General features: G+C 43.5%; 1 protein-coding gene across 11 annotated transcripts in view; it reads left to right on the top strand.

Moving 5' to 3' along the window:
• Positions 1 to 370: 370 nt before the first annotated feature.
• Positions 371 to 16,776, top strand: part of CELF1 (CUGBP Elav-like family member 1) — an 81,520-nt gene continuing 65,114 nt past the window's right edge. For 6 of the 11 annotated variants that reach the window (XM_080688617.1, XM_080688615.1, XM_080688619.1 and 3 more), the window contains exon 1: positions 386 to 556. The gene's annotated coding sequence lies outside the window, so the exon portion shown is untranslated. Of the gene's footprint in view, positions 557 to 16,776 lie in introns of all 11 variants that reach the window. The other 5 variants (XM_080688613.1, XM_080688611.1, XM_080688614.1 and 2 more) reach the window with 3 other exon arrangements.

A 16,776-nucleotide genomic window follows, 5' to 3' on the forward strand; every position in this document is an offset into this window, starting at 1 on the left:
TTCATTCATTCATCCAATATTTTATTGTGCTCATAGTCAGTGCCAAGTAGGGGTCCTTGCCCAGCAGGTCATCCAGAGCTCCTGTGGGTGCAGTGCCCAGAGCCGAGATCTTCAGATTCCCAGGCGGGGTCTTCCCACCTTTCCCTCCAGGAAAGCTCGGAGACAAAGAGATGCACCCCTGCAGCTCCCAAACCTGAGGGTTCCCCGCGGCCCCGGGTTTCGGCGCAGTTGCTTCTCCACTCCCCAGCCCGAGGGGGCGCTGCAGCGCCGGGCACTCGGCCCGCCCCTGTGCTGCGCCGCGCTCCGCTCGGATCTGCGCTGTGGGCGGCTCCGCGGTGGTACGTTCCTCTCGCCGCCCTCCCCCTCGGCCCTCCCCGCCGGTGGTAGGTGCCGGAAGTGCCGCCATTTTGGGGTGTTCTGCTCTGGAGACAGCGGCGGCGGCGGCGGGACGCGGAGGCTCCCCGGGGACTCGGCCTCAGAAGCGAGGCGGCGGCGGCGGCGGCTGAGGAGGCGCAGGCAGCAGCGGAGGCAGCGGCGGGCTCAGGTGCAGCCGCTGGTGAGTGGGGCAGCCGCGGGATAACGGGCCGCGGGTGGGAGGGAGGGAAAGGAGGCAGGAGGGAGGCGCCGCGGGGCGGGTCCGGTCCGGGCGGCCGCAGGGCACCAGGCCCTCCGGGCGCGGCCGCTCCTCGTTCCCCGCGCCCCGGGGGCAGATCCGTGATCTCCTCCCGCGTGTCGGGGTCTTTTGCTCCCCGGGTGCCGCCGCGCTTGCCCGGCGCGTGCCCCGCCGCCCAGGGAGACCCGCCCTCGTGGCCTCCCTCTCTCTCCCCGCGCCCTTTGCCTCACCCTCCGGACCCAGAGGCTTCGTTCCCTGCCTAGGGGGAGCGCCGTCCTCTTTTTTTTTTTCCGGCCTCTGTGCCAGACCCAGGCTGCCTGCCCGGGACACCCTTTCGCTGCTCCTGTCGGCCCACGTGTTCTAGGTGCTCACCCCTAGAGGCCCGGGACCCCTGCCCCTGGAGGGCAGCGCTTCTCCGAAGCCTCGAGAGCCCGGGCTCCTCGTCCCAGATCCGCCAGGGCCTCGGCTCGCCCCCCTCCCCCATCAGGTGTTCGCCCAGTCGTGGCCTAGAAGCTGGGCTGAATCTCGCACCCAGAGCGCGGGGAGCCCGGCGAAGAGCTTTCTGCTAGGCACCTGGCTTTGGATGTAAAGCCAGTGGTGTCTTGGCTGTGGTCCTCGGGTCTGGATGTTGTTTGAATTCTCTAAGACGATTGCACAAGCTTTAAGGAGCTTTTCGTTGGTCAACGCTCATCCTAAGTTGGTCGGAGCCTGTTTCAGCAAAATGAAATCTTTTTCTCGCCGGCAGAGTTAATGCTGTACTTTGATTACCCTTAAGTAAAGGCTGTATAACAGTTTTAAGTAGCGTGGAGTGCTGTAGTGTCCGCAGCGTAAGAGGTTACATACACCCAGCGGCTCCTTTACAGGAACCTCACCTTTTAAAGGCTTTTTTCACTCTTTGATTCTCTGGAATGGGGAGGCTTTTTATCGCATTCTTCCACCTTTTCCACAAGTGTTGGGTGGACTCGTTACAAGTGTGGCGTGGCGTCTGCCTCCCAGAGTTCTCTGCACGCTTCAGTCTCTTCTGAAATTCTTGGTGAAGAAGACGGTGTGTTTCTCCACTTAGAGTCGCCCAGGGCTCTTTCTGTTTTAGCGTTAGGCTCCTCTCTGCTCAAGGCTTTGGGTACTCCCAACAAATTGCTGTTCTTATGAGCCCACGTGGAAAATTACAAAGTTACCATAGCATGCAGAAACTATTGCTTTGGTCACCCCATACCCTCCATGTCAGTTTTTATATTCTTCTAACTTGATAATACGTGGTTTCTGATCATGAGTTAGCCAAGATTGAATCGGAACTTTCAGCTGTTGCTTTAACCGGGAAGTTTATGGTTCCCCCCATTGGTTCCATATTTCCTCTTGACTGTATGTATGCCACCTGTTTCCATTAAAAATGACTGTTGGTCACACTGGCTGTTTTGGCTCAGTGGATAGAGCCCCTGCCTGTGGACTGAAGGATCCAGGGTTTGATTCTGGTCAAGGGCATGTACCTCGGTTGCAGGCTCATTCCCTGGCCCTGGTTGGGGCGTGTGCAGGAGGCAACCAGTCGATATCTCTCTCCCTCACATGGATGTTTCTCTCTGTCTCTCCTTCCTTTCACTCTCTAAAAATCAATGGAAAAAATATCCTCGGGTGTTGATTAACCCCTCCTCCCCCCAAATAAATAAGTAAATGACTGTTGGCCAAGAGGATAGGCCTCAACTTCTCTCCAACCATTCTTTGTTTTTTAAAAAAGTATTTTTTATTGATTTTAGAGAGAGAGGGAGAGGTAGAAACATCAATAATAAGAGAATAATTGATCAGCTGCCACCTGCATGCCCCTACTGGGAATGGAGCCCACAACCCGGGCATGTGCCCTGACTGTGAATGGAACCGTGACCTCCTAGTTCATAGGTCTGCACTCAACCACTGAACCACCCCAAATGGGCCAACCATTCATTCTTGCCTATGGGGATTTTCTTCTAGATACTATCTCTCAGTGTCTGGACTTAAAATCCATTAGCAGGTGGGGCTCTTAGAGGTAGAATACCTATTTTCCTCTTCACTTTTTTTTCTTAATTGTCTAAAGTTTTACATATGTCTCCTTTTTTCTGCTTGACACCCTCCCCCCCACAGCCATTCCCACCGCCACACCGCCCCAGGCAAGCCCCCACCGCCACACCGCCCCAGTGTCTGTGTCCATTGGTTATGCTAATATGCATGCATACAAGTCCTTTGGTCGCTAAGCACCCCCTCCCTGTTCATCAACTCTTCACTTTTTATTTCTTTTATTGTATTAAAAAAAAAGGTATTTTATTGATTTTATTTTATTTATTTATTTATTTATTTATTTTTATTTTTTTACAGAGAGGAAGGGAGAGGGAGAGGGATAGAGAGTTAGAAACATCTATGAGAGAGAAACATCGATTCAGCTACCTCCTGCACACTCTCTACTGGGGATGTTCCCGCAACCAAGTTACATGCCCTTGACCGGAATCGAACCTGGGACCCTTCAGTCTGCAGGCTGATTCTCTATCCACTGAGCCAAACTCGTTAGGGCAACTCTTCACTTTTTAGATGAGGAAACCAAGGCCTCCAGAGGTTAAGTGACTTTGCCCAAGGTTACATAGCAAGTCTCATCAGATTTTTAAAAAACAGTATCATGCAAATTGCCCTTTAAAATATGATGGAATGGAAAGGGCCCTGAGCTTGAAGTTAGAAGGCCTGGATTGTAATCCTTGCTCTGTCAATTATTAGCTATACATCCTTGATCAAGTAATTGATCTGAGCCTTTTATTCTCATTTGCAAAATGGAGAAAATGTGTCTACCTCACACATGGTTCTAATCCAGCTTCAGTGCTTTAGCATGTGAAAGTGCCTGCGGTGTAATAGGTAGACAGTGAATTTTTGAGTTAGCTGATTTGTTTATTTTTATAAAATTTCTGTTTATTATTACAGAAGTTACAGATTCATTATAAAAAAGACAGGTAAGCCAAAAAGGCTGAAACACACCCTAGTCCCCACCTCTCAGAGATAATTACTGATATTCAGTCTTTATCTTATCATCCTTTTGATATGCTATAGAAATGTTTATTTTACCAAAAGAAGCTTATCCTAGTAACAATTTTGTGTTGTGTTTTTAAGATTTAATAATAGGTGATAGGCATGGTTTAACAACCACATTTTAAATAGTGTTCTGTATTTAACAGCTCCAGCACAAGTGAGGTAGGTCAGTGGATATCCCAGTATAGGAGCAGAGAAGTTGCTCTTTTAAACATATGCTGACCTGGAAGAGGAGGAGAGGAAGGGCACAGACCTAACATTTATTGTATGTCTGCAGTTTGATTTAAAGTAAATAAAGATTTGGGCTCTGCTGCTAAATGTGGAGTGTGAATCCTGAATTCATGCCCCTACCTGTGAAGGCTACTGCAGCTTCTTTAACTTACTTTGACTGTGAGGCTGGACCTAATAAGTGCTTTGGAAAGGGAAAGAGAAGAGTTGTCACCTGGAGGCCAGGATAAATTTGGAAGAAATAGGAGCATTAGGCTCCTCTCTGCTCAAAGCTTTGGGTACTACCAACTAGTGGTTGTTTCTTCGGCCTTTTATTTTTTTAACAGCTTTATTGAGATATAATTCACATAACATATAATTCAGTGGTTTCTTGATATAGTAAATGATTTTATAATTGACATATATATAACAAAATTTGCCATTTTAACCAATTTTTATATTTGCATTTTTATGTGATAAAATCACATAATATAAACTTTATTACCCTTGTTTTATTTGATAAAAGTTTATATTTATTTATTTAAATATATTTTTTATTTCAGATAGGCAGGGAGAGAGAGATAGAAACATAAATGATGAGAATCATTGATATGCCCCCTACTGGGGATCGAGCCCACAACCTGGACATGTGCCCTGACCAGGAATTGAACAGTGACCTCCTGGTTCATGGGTGGATGATCAACGACTGAGCCATGCTGGCCAGGCTGTCTTTATTTTTGAAAGTATTACAGATGTTGCCCCTCCCCCCATTCACCCTCTCCATCCTGCTCCTGCCCTCTCCCCAGGCCTTAACCACATGCTATTATCAGTGTCCATGGGTTATGCACATCCTATCTAATAAAAGAGTAATATGCAAATTGACCATCACTCCAACACACAAGATGGCTGCCCCTATGTGGTCAAATATCCTGCCCCCATGTGGACACAAGATGGCCACCACAAGATGGCCAGCAGGAGATGGCAGTTGGGAGGAACCAGGCCTGCAAGGGAGGGCAGTTGTGGGCGATCAGGCCAGCAGGGGAGGGCAGTTAGGAGGGACCAGGCCTGTAAGGGAGGGCAGTTGGGGGCAATCAAGCCTGCTGGGGAGGGCAGTTAAGGGTGACCCGGCTGGTAGAGGAGGGCAGTTAGGGGTGACCGGGTCTGCAGGGAAGGGCAGTTGGGGGGGACCCAAGCCTGCAGGGGAGAGCAGTTGGGGGGTACCAGGCCTGCAGGGGAGGGCAGTTAGAGGTGACCAGGCCTGCAGGGAAAGGCAGTTAGGGGCAAACAGGCTGGCGGGGAGCAGTTAGGCATCAATCAGGCTGGCAGGGGAGTGGTTAGGGGGTGATCAGACTGGCAGGCAGAAGTGGTTAGGGGCAATCAGGAAGGCAAGCAGGCGAGCAGTTGGGAGCCAGCAGTCCTGGATTGTGAGAGGGATGTCTGACTGCCCGTTTAGGCCCGATCCTGGTGGGCAGTAGGACATCCCTCGAGGGGCCCCAGATTGGAGAGGGTGCAGGCTGGGCTGAGGGGACCCCCCCCCCCCCCGCCGTGCACAAATTTTGTGCACCGGGCCTCTAATATGCATATAAGTTCTTTGGTTGATCTCTTCCCCCGCCCCCTCCCCCTCTGAAATACGACAGTCTGTTGCATGCATGCTTCAATGTCTCTGGTTCTGTTTTGTTTGTCAGTTTATTTTGTTCATTGCTAACTATTTTTTTAAATTTTATTTTATTGTTTAAAGTATTACACATAGTACATGTATCTCCTTTTTTTTTACCCCATTGACCTTCCCCAGCCTCCGCTACCCTCTGTCGCATGCCCTCATCCCACCCCCCAGTGTCTTGTGTCCATTGGTTGTGCTTATATGCATGCATACAAGTCCTTCGCTTGATCTCTTCCCCCCCCTCCCCAACACTCCCCAGCCTTCCCGCTGTAATTTGACAGTCTGTTGGGTGCTTTACTGCCTCTGCATCTATCTTTTTGTTCATCAGGTTATAATGATCTTTATTTTCCATAAATGAGTGAGATCATGTGGTATTTTTCTTCATTGCTATTTTTTAAAAAAGATTTTTAATTGATTTTTAGAGAGAGAAAGGGAGAGGAGGGGAGAGAGAAAGAGAAACATCTATGTGAGAGTGACACATTGATCATCTGCCCCCTGCACACTCCCCACGAGGAATCGAGCCCACCACCCAAGCATGTGCTCTGATCTGGAATTGAACCCGCAAACCCTCAGTGCATCAGATGTCACCAACCAACTGAGCCACACCGGCCAGGGCCATTTTAACAATTTCTGAGTGTATAGTTAGTTTTGTGACATTAAATTCATTCACATTGTTGGGAAATATCTACAGAATTTCTGTCTTGCTAATCTGAAAGTTTACCATCCCACCAGTAGCACAAGGGCTCCAATATTTTCACATCCTTGCCAACATTTGTGTGTATGTGGTTTTTAAAATTTATTTATTTACTTATTATTTATTTATTTATTTATTTATTTTTTTAAAATATATTTTATTGATATTTCACAGAGAGGAAGGGAGAGGGATAGAGAGCCAGAAACATCGATGAGAGAGAAACATCGATCAGCTGCCTCCTGCACACCTCCCACTGAGGATGTGCCCGCAACCAAGGTACATGCCCTTGACCGGAATCGAACCCGGGACCTTTCAGTCCGCAGGCCGATGCTCTATCCACTGAGCCAAACCGGTTTCGGCTATTTATTTACTTATTTAGAGAGAGGAAGGGGGAGAGAGAAACAGAGACATCGATTTGTTCCACCCATTCATGCACTAACAGGTTGATTCCTGTATGTGCTCTGATTCTGGACCAAACATGCAACCTAGTCACATTAGGATGACACGCTAACCAACTGAGCTACCCTGTTTTTAAAACTTTTTAAAAAAGTGTAGCTATCCTGATGGGGGTGATATCTCATTGTGGTTTTGAGAGTAATTTAAAACAAATGTTTTTATTGATTTTTAGAGAAAGAGGAAGGGAGAGGGATGGATAGAAACATGGATGAGAGAGAAACAATGATTGGCTGCCTCCTGTACACCCCCTACTGGGGATCTAGCCTGCAACCTGGACATGTGCTCTGAGAACTGGTGACCTCTTGGTTCATGGGCCAATGCTCAGCCACTGAGCCACACCAACTGGGCTTCATTGTGGTTTGATACGCATTTTTCTGATTAATGATGTTGAACATTATGCTTGTTGGCCAATGCCTTCAAGTTCTTTGCCCATTTTTAAATCAGGTTGTTTTGTTGTTGAATTACAGTTTTTTATATATTCTGAATATTAATCCCTTATTAAATATATGATTTGAACATACTTTCTTCCATTCTGTAGGCTGCCTTTTCACTTTGTTGATTGCATCCTTTAAAAACTTAATATTGTCCAGCTGGTGTTGCTCAGTGGTGGAGCATTGACCTATGAACCAGGAGGTCATGGTTTGATTCCGGGTGGTGGGCTCAATCCCCAGTAGGGGATGTGCAGGAGGCAGCCCATCAGTAATTCTCTGTCATCATTGATATTTCTATCTCTCCCTTTCCCTTCCTCTCTGAAATCAATTTAAAAAATACCTTTTGAAAAACCAGGTTGTTGTTTTTTTTTGAAGTTTGATGTCCTCTCATTTGTCTGTTTTTTATTTTGTTGCTTGTCCTTTTGGTTTTATACCTGAAAAATCATTGCCAAGTCCAAAACCATGAAGCTTTCCCCCTGTTTTCTTCTAGGAGTTTTATAATTTTAGATTTTAGGTTTAGGTCAAGTATATTCACAGTATTGTACAGTCACCACCACTGTCATTTTTCAAAATCTTTTTTCACTCCAAATGGAAACTTTGTAACCATTAAGCAATAAACACCCGATTTTCCCTTCCTCCTAGCCCCTGGTAAATTCTAGTCCAGCAGTCGCCAACCTTTTGGACCTCACGGACCACCAGTGGTCCATGAACCACAGGTTGGTGACTGCTGCTCTAGTCTACTTACTGTCTGTATGAATTTGCCTCTTCTAGGTATTTCATGTAACTAGAACCCTACAATATTGTTGTCCTTTTGTATCTGGCTTATTTCACTTAGCAATAAATTTCACTCATTTCATCCATGTTGTAGCATGTATGCATCAGGATTTTATTCCTTTTTGTGGCTGAATTCCTCTACTTCTTGAGGTCATTTTGTACAGTGATGTCTCTTGATAGTTCTTCCTCTCTTGGAGCTCTACAAAGACTGCTGAATTGACTAGAATTCATGCTCTTCCTGTGGATTGTCACACAGTTATGTCCACCACCAAGCTCAAATCTCTTAAAAAATCAAACATAACAGGGTGCTTAAAAGTACATAACAATAAACCAAATCACAAATAATAGCACCAGTTCTAATTTAATCTTAATTTTTAATGTGCAGCATATTCAAAATATGGGTTGTATACAGAAAAAGTATCACATGAAGAGAAGAATAGGCAGGTTTAAGTTTCTGCCTTTGCTTTATAATATACTAGAGGCCCAGTGCATGAAATTCATGCACAGGTGCAGTCCCTAGGTCTGGCTGGCGATTGGGGCCTGCTGGCTGGGGGGAGGGACGGGGCATAGGAGGTTGGCCCTTGGCCCCCCCCTAGGAAAGGGGGCCCGGAAGGAACGGACACTGGACCCCGATGCCACCATCATCGGCACTCCGCCACCCCTCGGTTCCCCACCCCACCCCCCTTCCCTCGCCACTGTGCCTCCACTGCCGTGGGCAGGTGGTAGGCCAATCCGGGCCTTACAGTTGGAAGGAGGGACAGGGCACGCCGCTGGTCCTGAGGAGGGAGCCTGCCCTTGTCCCCTAGGAAAGGGGCCATGTCCGCCTCCACCCACCCCCGGTTCCCCGTCCCAGCCCCGGGGCCAGGCCCCAGTCGGGCAATTGGGGGGAACAACGGACCTGGGGAGGTTGGATGTGGGAGCACACTGACCACCAGGGGGCAGCTCCTGCATTGAGCATCATTGTGCGTCATAGAGATCGGTTCTTCCGGTCATTCTGGTCACTTAGGCTTTTATATATGTAGATGAGTGTTTTTTGTCAGAGTGGACTGATCTCTAGGTATTTCACATTGTGTGCAGATAAGTTTAAAAACCTGACATTTAATGGTCAAGTTTGGTTAACTAATATTTCCAGAGTAAGAGCATGTTAAATGTAGTCCTAGGTCTCCCAGTTTGTTTCAGTAGGAACAAAGTTATTCAGAATATTCTCATGCGTGAAAAGCTTTCTTATTAAGATGAGCCTGTACTATTTTTTGGAGGTTCATAACAGTTTTTTGTCTGCTTGATTGTCTACTTCTCTTTGCTTTTTGGACCTTGCCTCCCACCCCATGTTCCTCTTCTCCAATAATAAATGCAATTTAATATTAATCCTTGGGGCATGGGATAACTGGAAATTTTATTCAGTCAACCCTGTTGTCCCATGAGGTATTACAGCCCTCACACATGAGACTTGATTTTAGTGTCAGGGAGGGTATGCATACATTTTCCCCAAACAACATGAATCATTCTTTTGTTCAAAACTATTCTTTGAGTCTTGATTATTTTTTTATAATAGTTAGACATTGAATGTATCATGGAAGTTCAAGTATTTCAGGAATTATAATTTGAACCAAGAATTAACTTTCTGTGTAGTCTTTCCCAATAGAACTTCTAACAAATTCTGAAGTTGATTGATAGTAATGTAATCCTGTATTTTACATGCACACAACTTCCTAGAGATGCTGTGGTACACAGCAAGTAAAATAGAAACAAATTTTTGGAAAAAAAACCTGGAGAAGTAGTCTTTTCCATAATTGAGAGTTGATTATTTGATCTTAAAATGAAAACTTGTGGTTTCAAAGAACGATGTGACTTGAATGGGGTTTTTAAGTATAGCCTGGGAGGCATAGATGTGACAGCTCAAGCCAGTGGGCTTAAAAATTGGTACCATCACTGTGTGTGACCTTAACATTTTTGGGCCTGTTTTCCTGTCTTTAAAATAGAGATACCAACCTGAAATGATAATGTGAGAGTTAATTGAGATAACTTATGCTGGGCACTGAACACTGCCTGGTATGGTGTTGATAATGCTATTTCCTTGTTTCATGTGTAGAAAATGGGCATATTACTCATCGCATGGGTCAGTAATGCAGTTCAAATAAAACGACAGTTAAAATGCCATACATAAAAAGTAACTACTAATTCAGTGTTCCTTTTGTTTTTCCCTTTTTGGGTGTATTTTGTTTTGCATTTTCCTTTGTCTTTTGTGGATTAAGGGATGAGACATTGTTTCCTAATGTCCAATTTGTGCATTTGAAATGTTTTGCTGTACAAGGCATCCTTCCCATAGAACCTTTTAGCTTATGTTCCCTTTGGAATCTTTGGGTAATCTGGTTTCCTAGATTCATTTTCACTGTCTACTTCATGAGAGTCTATTGGTAGAAAATTGAAAATACAAATGAGTATATTATTGGATTTGTAATAGGGACACCTGGGTCTCTTCCAAAGTAGGTAACTAGTTTTAGGGAGGGAGGGAGGAATAAAGTTTGTAATGTAGAGGAAAGAGTTAATCAGTTTGGGCTATTTGCTTTGTAAACTGTCTTGTACCAAAAATCCTTATTTGAGCTTTGTAGTTTGCTACAGACAGTTTTCTTGATGAGATCTTTATAATTGTAACTTTATCCTTGCCATGAAATCGGCTATTAGGATCTCTTTAAAGTAGGGGTTTCCTTACAAAATTGTTTCATTATTATCTTTTTTAAAAAAAAACCATTTTATTGATTTTTTACAGAGAGGAAGGGAGAGGGATAGAGAGTTAGAAACATCAATGAGAGAGAAACATTGATCAGCTGCCTCCTGCACAACCCCCACTGGGGATGTACCCGCAACCAAGGTACATGCCCTTGGGTGTTATCCCATGCACCAAAAATCAATAAAATATATTTTAAAAAAAAAAAATAAAATAAAATAAATAATGGTCCAAAACCAGTTTGGCTCAGTGGATAGAGCGTCGGCCTGGGGATTGAAGGGTCCCAGGTTCGATTCCGGTCAGGGGCACGTAACTTGGTTGCGGGCACATCTCCAGTGGGGGTTGTGCAGGAGGCAGCTGATAGATGTTTCTCTCTCATCGATGTTTCTGACTCTCTATCCCTTTCCTTCCTCTCTGTAAAAAATCAATAAAATATATTAAAAAAAAAATAATGGCTCACTTTAAGTTCCCTATTTGAAAAAGCAGTATTATTTTATTATATGTCTAAAAGTAGTCCTGTGCACTGAAAGGTTGGTGCATGGGATAACACCCAAGCAACTGAGACACACCGGCCAGGGCTGTTTTTAAAGTTTTATTTAAGGAATATTAATTTCATGTTACTTTTGGTATAGAGTGCTTCTCTCTGGTGCTTTGCCAGATTAGCATCGAAGGTTTTTTAATTTTTTTTAAACAAGTTTTAAAAGATTATTTGTTTATAACTACTACTTTTAGACATATAATAAAATAATACTGCTTTTTCAAATAGGGAACTTAAAGTGAGCCATTATTTTTTTTATTTTATTTTTTTAAAATATATTTTATTGATTTTTTACAGAGAGGAAGGGAGAGGGATAGAGAGTTAGAAACATCAATGAGAGAGAAACATCGATCAGCTGCCTCCTGCACACCTCCCACTGGGGATGTGCCCGCAACCAAGGTACATGCCCTTGACCAGAATCGAACCTGGGACCCCTAAGTCCGCAGGCCGACGCTCTATCCACTGAGCCAAACCAGCTAGGGCCGTGAGCCATTATTTTTAAAGAATATTTTGAGGCCCAGCAGGGGTTGCTCAGTGGTTGAGTGTCGACCTGTGAGCCAGGAGGTCGCGGTTCCATTCCTGGTCACGGCACATGGGTGGGTTGTAGGCTCAATCCCCATTGTGGGGCGTGCAGGAGGATGCCAATAGATGATTCTCTCTCATCATTGATGTTTCTCTCTATTCCTCTCTGAAATCAATAAAAACATATTTAAAAAATTTTTTTTGTGAGACATATGAATTAGTTCCTTTTTTTTTTTCTAGGGAAGTAACACATTTAGTGTCCTGGTTGTTTTCTCTTAAAAAAGGTTAATGGACTTGAGTGGAATACAATGATGTGGGTTGAATGGCAGTTGAGACTTTAAACAAAGGGTAATGGTGCGTGGCTGTGTGCCCAGTTGATGGAGTCTGTCTGGTCTCTACTCAGTAACTTCACAAATGATCTGTAATAGGAGCATCACAGTGGAGTTTTTTTTTCTTTGAGAAATGTTAATGAGGAAGGGAGGGAAACTCTGAGAAAGACAGTATAATGCTTCTAATTTGATTTTTTTTCTTCCTGTGATCATTTAGTTTTTTTAAGTTTAAAGACTTTATTCCAGAAAAATGTAAACTTTCCCTGTAATATTAATTAATGAGCAGGAATTAAAAAGTGACAAGAGCCAGCTTTGAAATGTGGATTTGTATATAACCAAGAAGGAATAGTATTTCAGGGTAGAAAAAGCTGGAAGACACTCCTTGGCACTGAAGGCCAAGTGGTTGTAAATATGTACCTAAACAATGTTATGCCTTCATGTAGTATGTATATAGTATTGAACTGAATGCTGTGAATAGAAGTTTTACAATCCATAGTGCTTACTTGTATCGGGGCTTTGCATAAAGTCGATACTAAATAAATATCTGTTGAATAGTTCATGTTTGGTCTAATGGCACGTTTATGTTTTGAGATAGGTTAGGAATAGGAAGAAAACATTAAAATTGAAATTCTGTGAATTTCTTGTTTGTTCAAATTATTGCTTTTTAAAGATACAGTGCTTTAAAGCTCCAAGGAGTTTTCTGGGTGGGGAAAAAAAGTAAGCAGCTTTCCATTGAAAGGCATTAAGTTGGCTAAGATTTGTGCTATAAAAGCCTTTGTATAGTTCTGTGATCTTGAAACCTCATATTGTATATTGCTTGAACAAAATCAGAAGGCTCTTAGACAACCCTGAATCTGTTTGCTGTAGCCCCAGAGAATAAGAAAAGGAGAATCTGATATTGCTGGCAGTCTGTGCTGTCTTACTTTTCTGGCCAAGACATGCATTTAAAAATAAAATCAAGGAAATTGTAAACCAGTAGTAAAAATGAATAAAGCATCCAGGAGTTTGCCTTCTCTCATGTCCTGTCACCTGAGTCTCTCCTTTTTTGTTTTTAGACTCTGATATTAAACTAGTGTGGTAAAACTGTCCTCTGGGCTTGTCCTTCACTCTTCTCCTTTCAAATGTATGGGAAATAATCATGAAAGATACCATAAGGACATGCTTAGAGAGAGAGGAAGGCCAGGGGGCGGGGGAGAAGAGAGAGGAAGGGAGGGAAGGAGGGAAGGAGGGAGGGAGGGAGGGAGGAAACGAGGAAACATACATCCATTGGCTGCCTTCTGTAGGTGCTCTGACAGGGATTGAACCTGCAACCCCCGTAAGTGCCCTGACCAGGAATCAACTGGCAACCTTTCAGTGCACAGGACGACCCTCTAACCGGTGGTCGGCAAACTCATTAGTCAACAGAGCCAAATATCAACAGGACAACGATTGGAACTTCTTTTGAGAGCCAAATTTTTTAAACTTCTTCTAACGCCACTTCTTCAAAATAGACTCACCCAGGCCGTGGTATTTTGTGGAAGAGCCACACTCAAGGGGCCAAAGAGCCGCATGTGGCTCGTGAGCCGCAGTTTGCCGGCCACAGCTCTAAACCAACTGAGCCATTCCAGCTGGGCATGTTTATTATACATTTACTAGAAGCCTGGTGCATGAAATTCATGCACTGGGGGGGGGGGCGGGTCGCGGGTCCCTCAGCCCGGCCTGTGCCCTCTTGTAGTCTGGGAGCCCTTGGGGGATGTCCCACCAAAGGCTTAAGTGGGCCTAAGCCATCAGTCGGACATCCTTAGCATTGCCACAGAGGCGGGAGACACTCCTGCCACAGCCGCTGTGCTTGCCAGCCATGAGCCTGGCTTGTGGCTGAGCAGTGCTCCCCCTGTGGGAGCACACTGACCACCAGGGGGCGGCTCCTGAGTTGAGCATCTGCCCCCTGGTGGTCAGTGCACGTCATAGCACCTGGTTGTTCACAGTTTCGTCTATTTGCGTATTAGTCTTTTATTATAAAGGATATGATTGGTTTTAATATATGATGTTTCTGTCTAATAGCCTCTGGATACATTTACAAGTGCAATTTTAAAACCCTGCAAACTTCTTTACTGAACTAATTTGTATTAATAGATTGTGGCAATGTAATTGGGAAACTATTTAAAAATAATAACCCTTTTGGACCTGCTACAGGAAAGCTTAGGTGAATAAATATATAAAAACCAGATACAATATTACTATGGAATATCTTTTAAAAATATTTCTTTATTGATTTCAGAGAGGAAGGGAGAAGGAGAGAGAGATAGAAACATCAATGATGAGAGAGAATCATTGATTGGCTGCCTCCTGCACGCCCCCTACTGGGGATCAAGCCCGCAACCCAGGCATGTGCCCTTGACCGGAATCAAACCCGGGACCCCTCAGTCCGCAGGCTGATGCTCTATCCACTGAGTCAAGCCGGCCAGGGCTCTTTCCCCCCTCACCCCTTATGGAATATCTTGATGCCTGTTGCTTACCTTTAGTTGATGGCATATCTTATCTCCTTAGGTCATTTTTTCCCCCTTTGGGCTTGTGAATTTTCGGTTTCTGTTTTAAAATATGATTATTAATTTGGTTTTCAACTCATTTTATCTTAGTGACATTTATATTTAGGCTTTTTAATAATTATTAATTTGAAATTAAGGAAAGACTTATGAGCACAGGGGCACTTTTTAAAATTTTATTTTATTTTTTAGAGAGAGGAAGGAACAGGGATAGAAAGATAAAAACGTCATTGCTCGGCTGCCTCCTGCCCACCCCCTACTGGGGATCGCGCCAGAAACACAGGCATGTGCCTTGACCAGGAATCAAACTGGTCAGTGATCTCTTAGTTCATGGGTCAACCACTGAGCCACACCAGTGTGCACAGGGACACTTTTTGAGCTTTGTTTCTGGTACTTTCTAGCTTGCAAGTTATTGTGGATCAGGCCTAGGATAGCTGAAGTTCTCAATTATTACTATGAAATCAAGTGCTATTTTTATTTATTAATGATGATCTGTCTGGTGTAACTTTGCTCTGAGCTAAGTACTAGTAAGACCTAGAGAAAGACTTGACTCTGTTCCAAGAAGCATACAACTTAGAAAAATGTATGCTTCTTGGAACAGAGTGAAGTCTTTCTTTTAAATTCTGTTTTACTTCTCCTCTGAACAAACCAAATGCACAGATCAGATTTGTAAATGATCTGTTTTCTTAAGGTATCTTCTAACAGAATGTGTCTTGGGAGAGCTGAGTGGCAGCCCACATTTAGCTGGGAGTGGCAGTTCATATCCTTGAATTATATAGACCCTTTGTCCATACACAGTGACTTTGGAGCAGACTTGGAATTTAAACTTATACTTTTCTCATTTAATCAGTTTGATCTATTTTATAATAATTTTGATTTATTATAATTATATTTTGTGTGTGTTATATTTCATATATAAATACATATATACATATATATCTGTGTGTGTATATATATAAATATATGGAAGCTGAAACTTACTGAGTAGAAACTTGCTTTGAAGAACTTGGAAGTCTTGATACAGGAGATATTAAATAATATGATGGTTTGAAAAGAAATGGCAGCATACATAGGTCACTGAAACGTCATTGAGTTTGTATTTAATTGTTTTTATGAATAGGGAGAGGAAAGATTAAGACTTTGAATATAGTTAACTCTTTTGCAAGAGAGTCACTAAAACAGTTTTATTTCTTCAGAACTGTATATTACATGGTAATATTTCTTGAAGGAAGCTTGCTGAAGAAAAAACAGATCAGGCTTTCTGAATTTGCCAGATCCAGAACATAAAAAATAATGATTTGACATGAAAAAGAAGGGGGGGAGAAAAGGCCTGCTGGATCCACCCCCAGGAATCCTAGTGGGTCTCCATGGTAACAACCTCCTTGCTTACAACTTGTCACTGTGTAACTGTCACTGGGGTTCAAAGAAAAGCCAGTATCTCAAGAACTGTGTGGCATTAACCACTTTTTGATAAAATGCTGTTGTACATTTGCAGTGAGCCAGAAATAGAAAGTTAAAGGTTTTAATTCTGTGTTCCATTAAGGATGCTTAAAAAAGCTGCCTAATTATGGTAAGGTGCAGTGGTGAAAAAGTGGTGGCTGAGGTAGGCATAGAAGGAAGCCATAGTCTCAGAATGTTGGAATCTTTAGAGATTTTTCTCTAATATTTTCATTTTGCAAATGAGAGAACTGAAATGAGTTACTTAGGTTCATATAGAAGCAGAAGCAGGATTCTAGCCCATGTAATTTTCTGGCATACCTGTTCTATTATCCCCACCCATCCATTGCATTCACCATGCCTTACTTTTCATAAATAAAGCCTCATTTTCTGAGCTTAGGAAAGGACCTTAGAGATGTGCAGGGAAACTTTCTACCCAGGGAAGGAATCTGTTCTATATTCTGGACAGGCGGCTTCTGCCTCTTCCCCTTTCCTCAGGCTGGGCTACCTAAAAACCCACTGCCTAAGTTCAAAGAGAACGTAGTTTTACATGGATTTCCCACTGTAAAGCTATATGCATTGTTTTTCTCCCCTTAGATAAAGAGCAGTTGAAAATCAGACCCTCGTGTTTTTCATTAGCCTGTTTATCTCCATTTTAAGTCATGCGTGTCTGTCATGACAAGACAGATAATTCATTAAAAGAATTATGTTATACCTAACTTAGAACTTTGAGGAGACAATGCCATATTTGGAGCAAACTAGTTCTTTAACAGGTGGGAGGAAAGAGATGATAAATGCTGTGTTCAGCTTAAAGTACCTTATAATAAACTTA

This window comes from Plecotus auritus (genome assembly GCF_963455305.1).
Source record: "Plecotus auritus genome assembly, chromosome: 9".
NCBI classification, from domain to species: Eukaryota; Metazoa; Chordata; class Mammalia; order Chiroptera; family Vespertilionidae; genus Plecotus; species Plecotus auritus.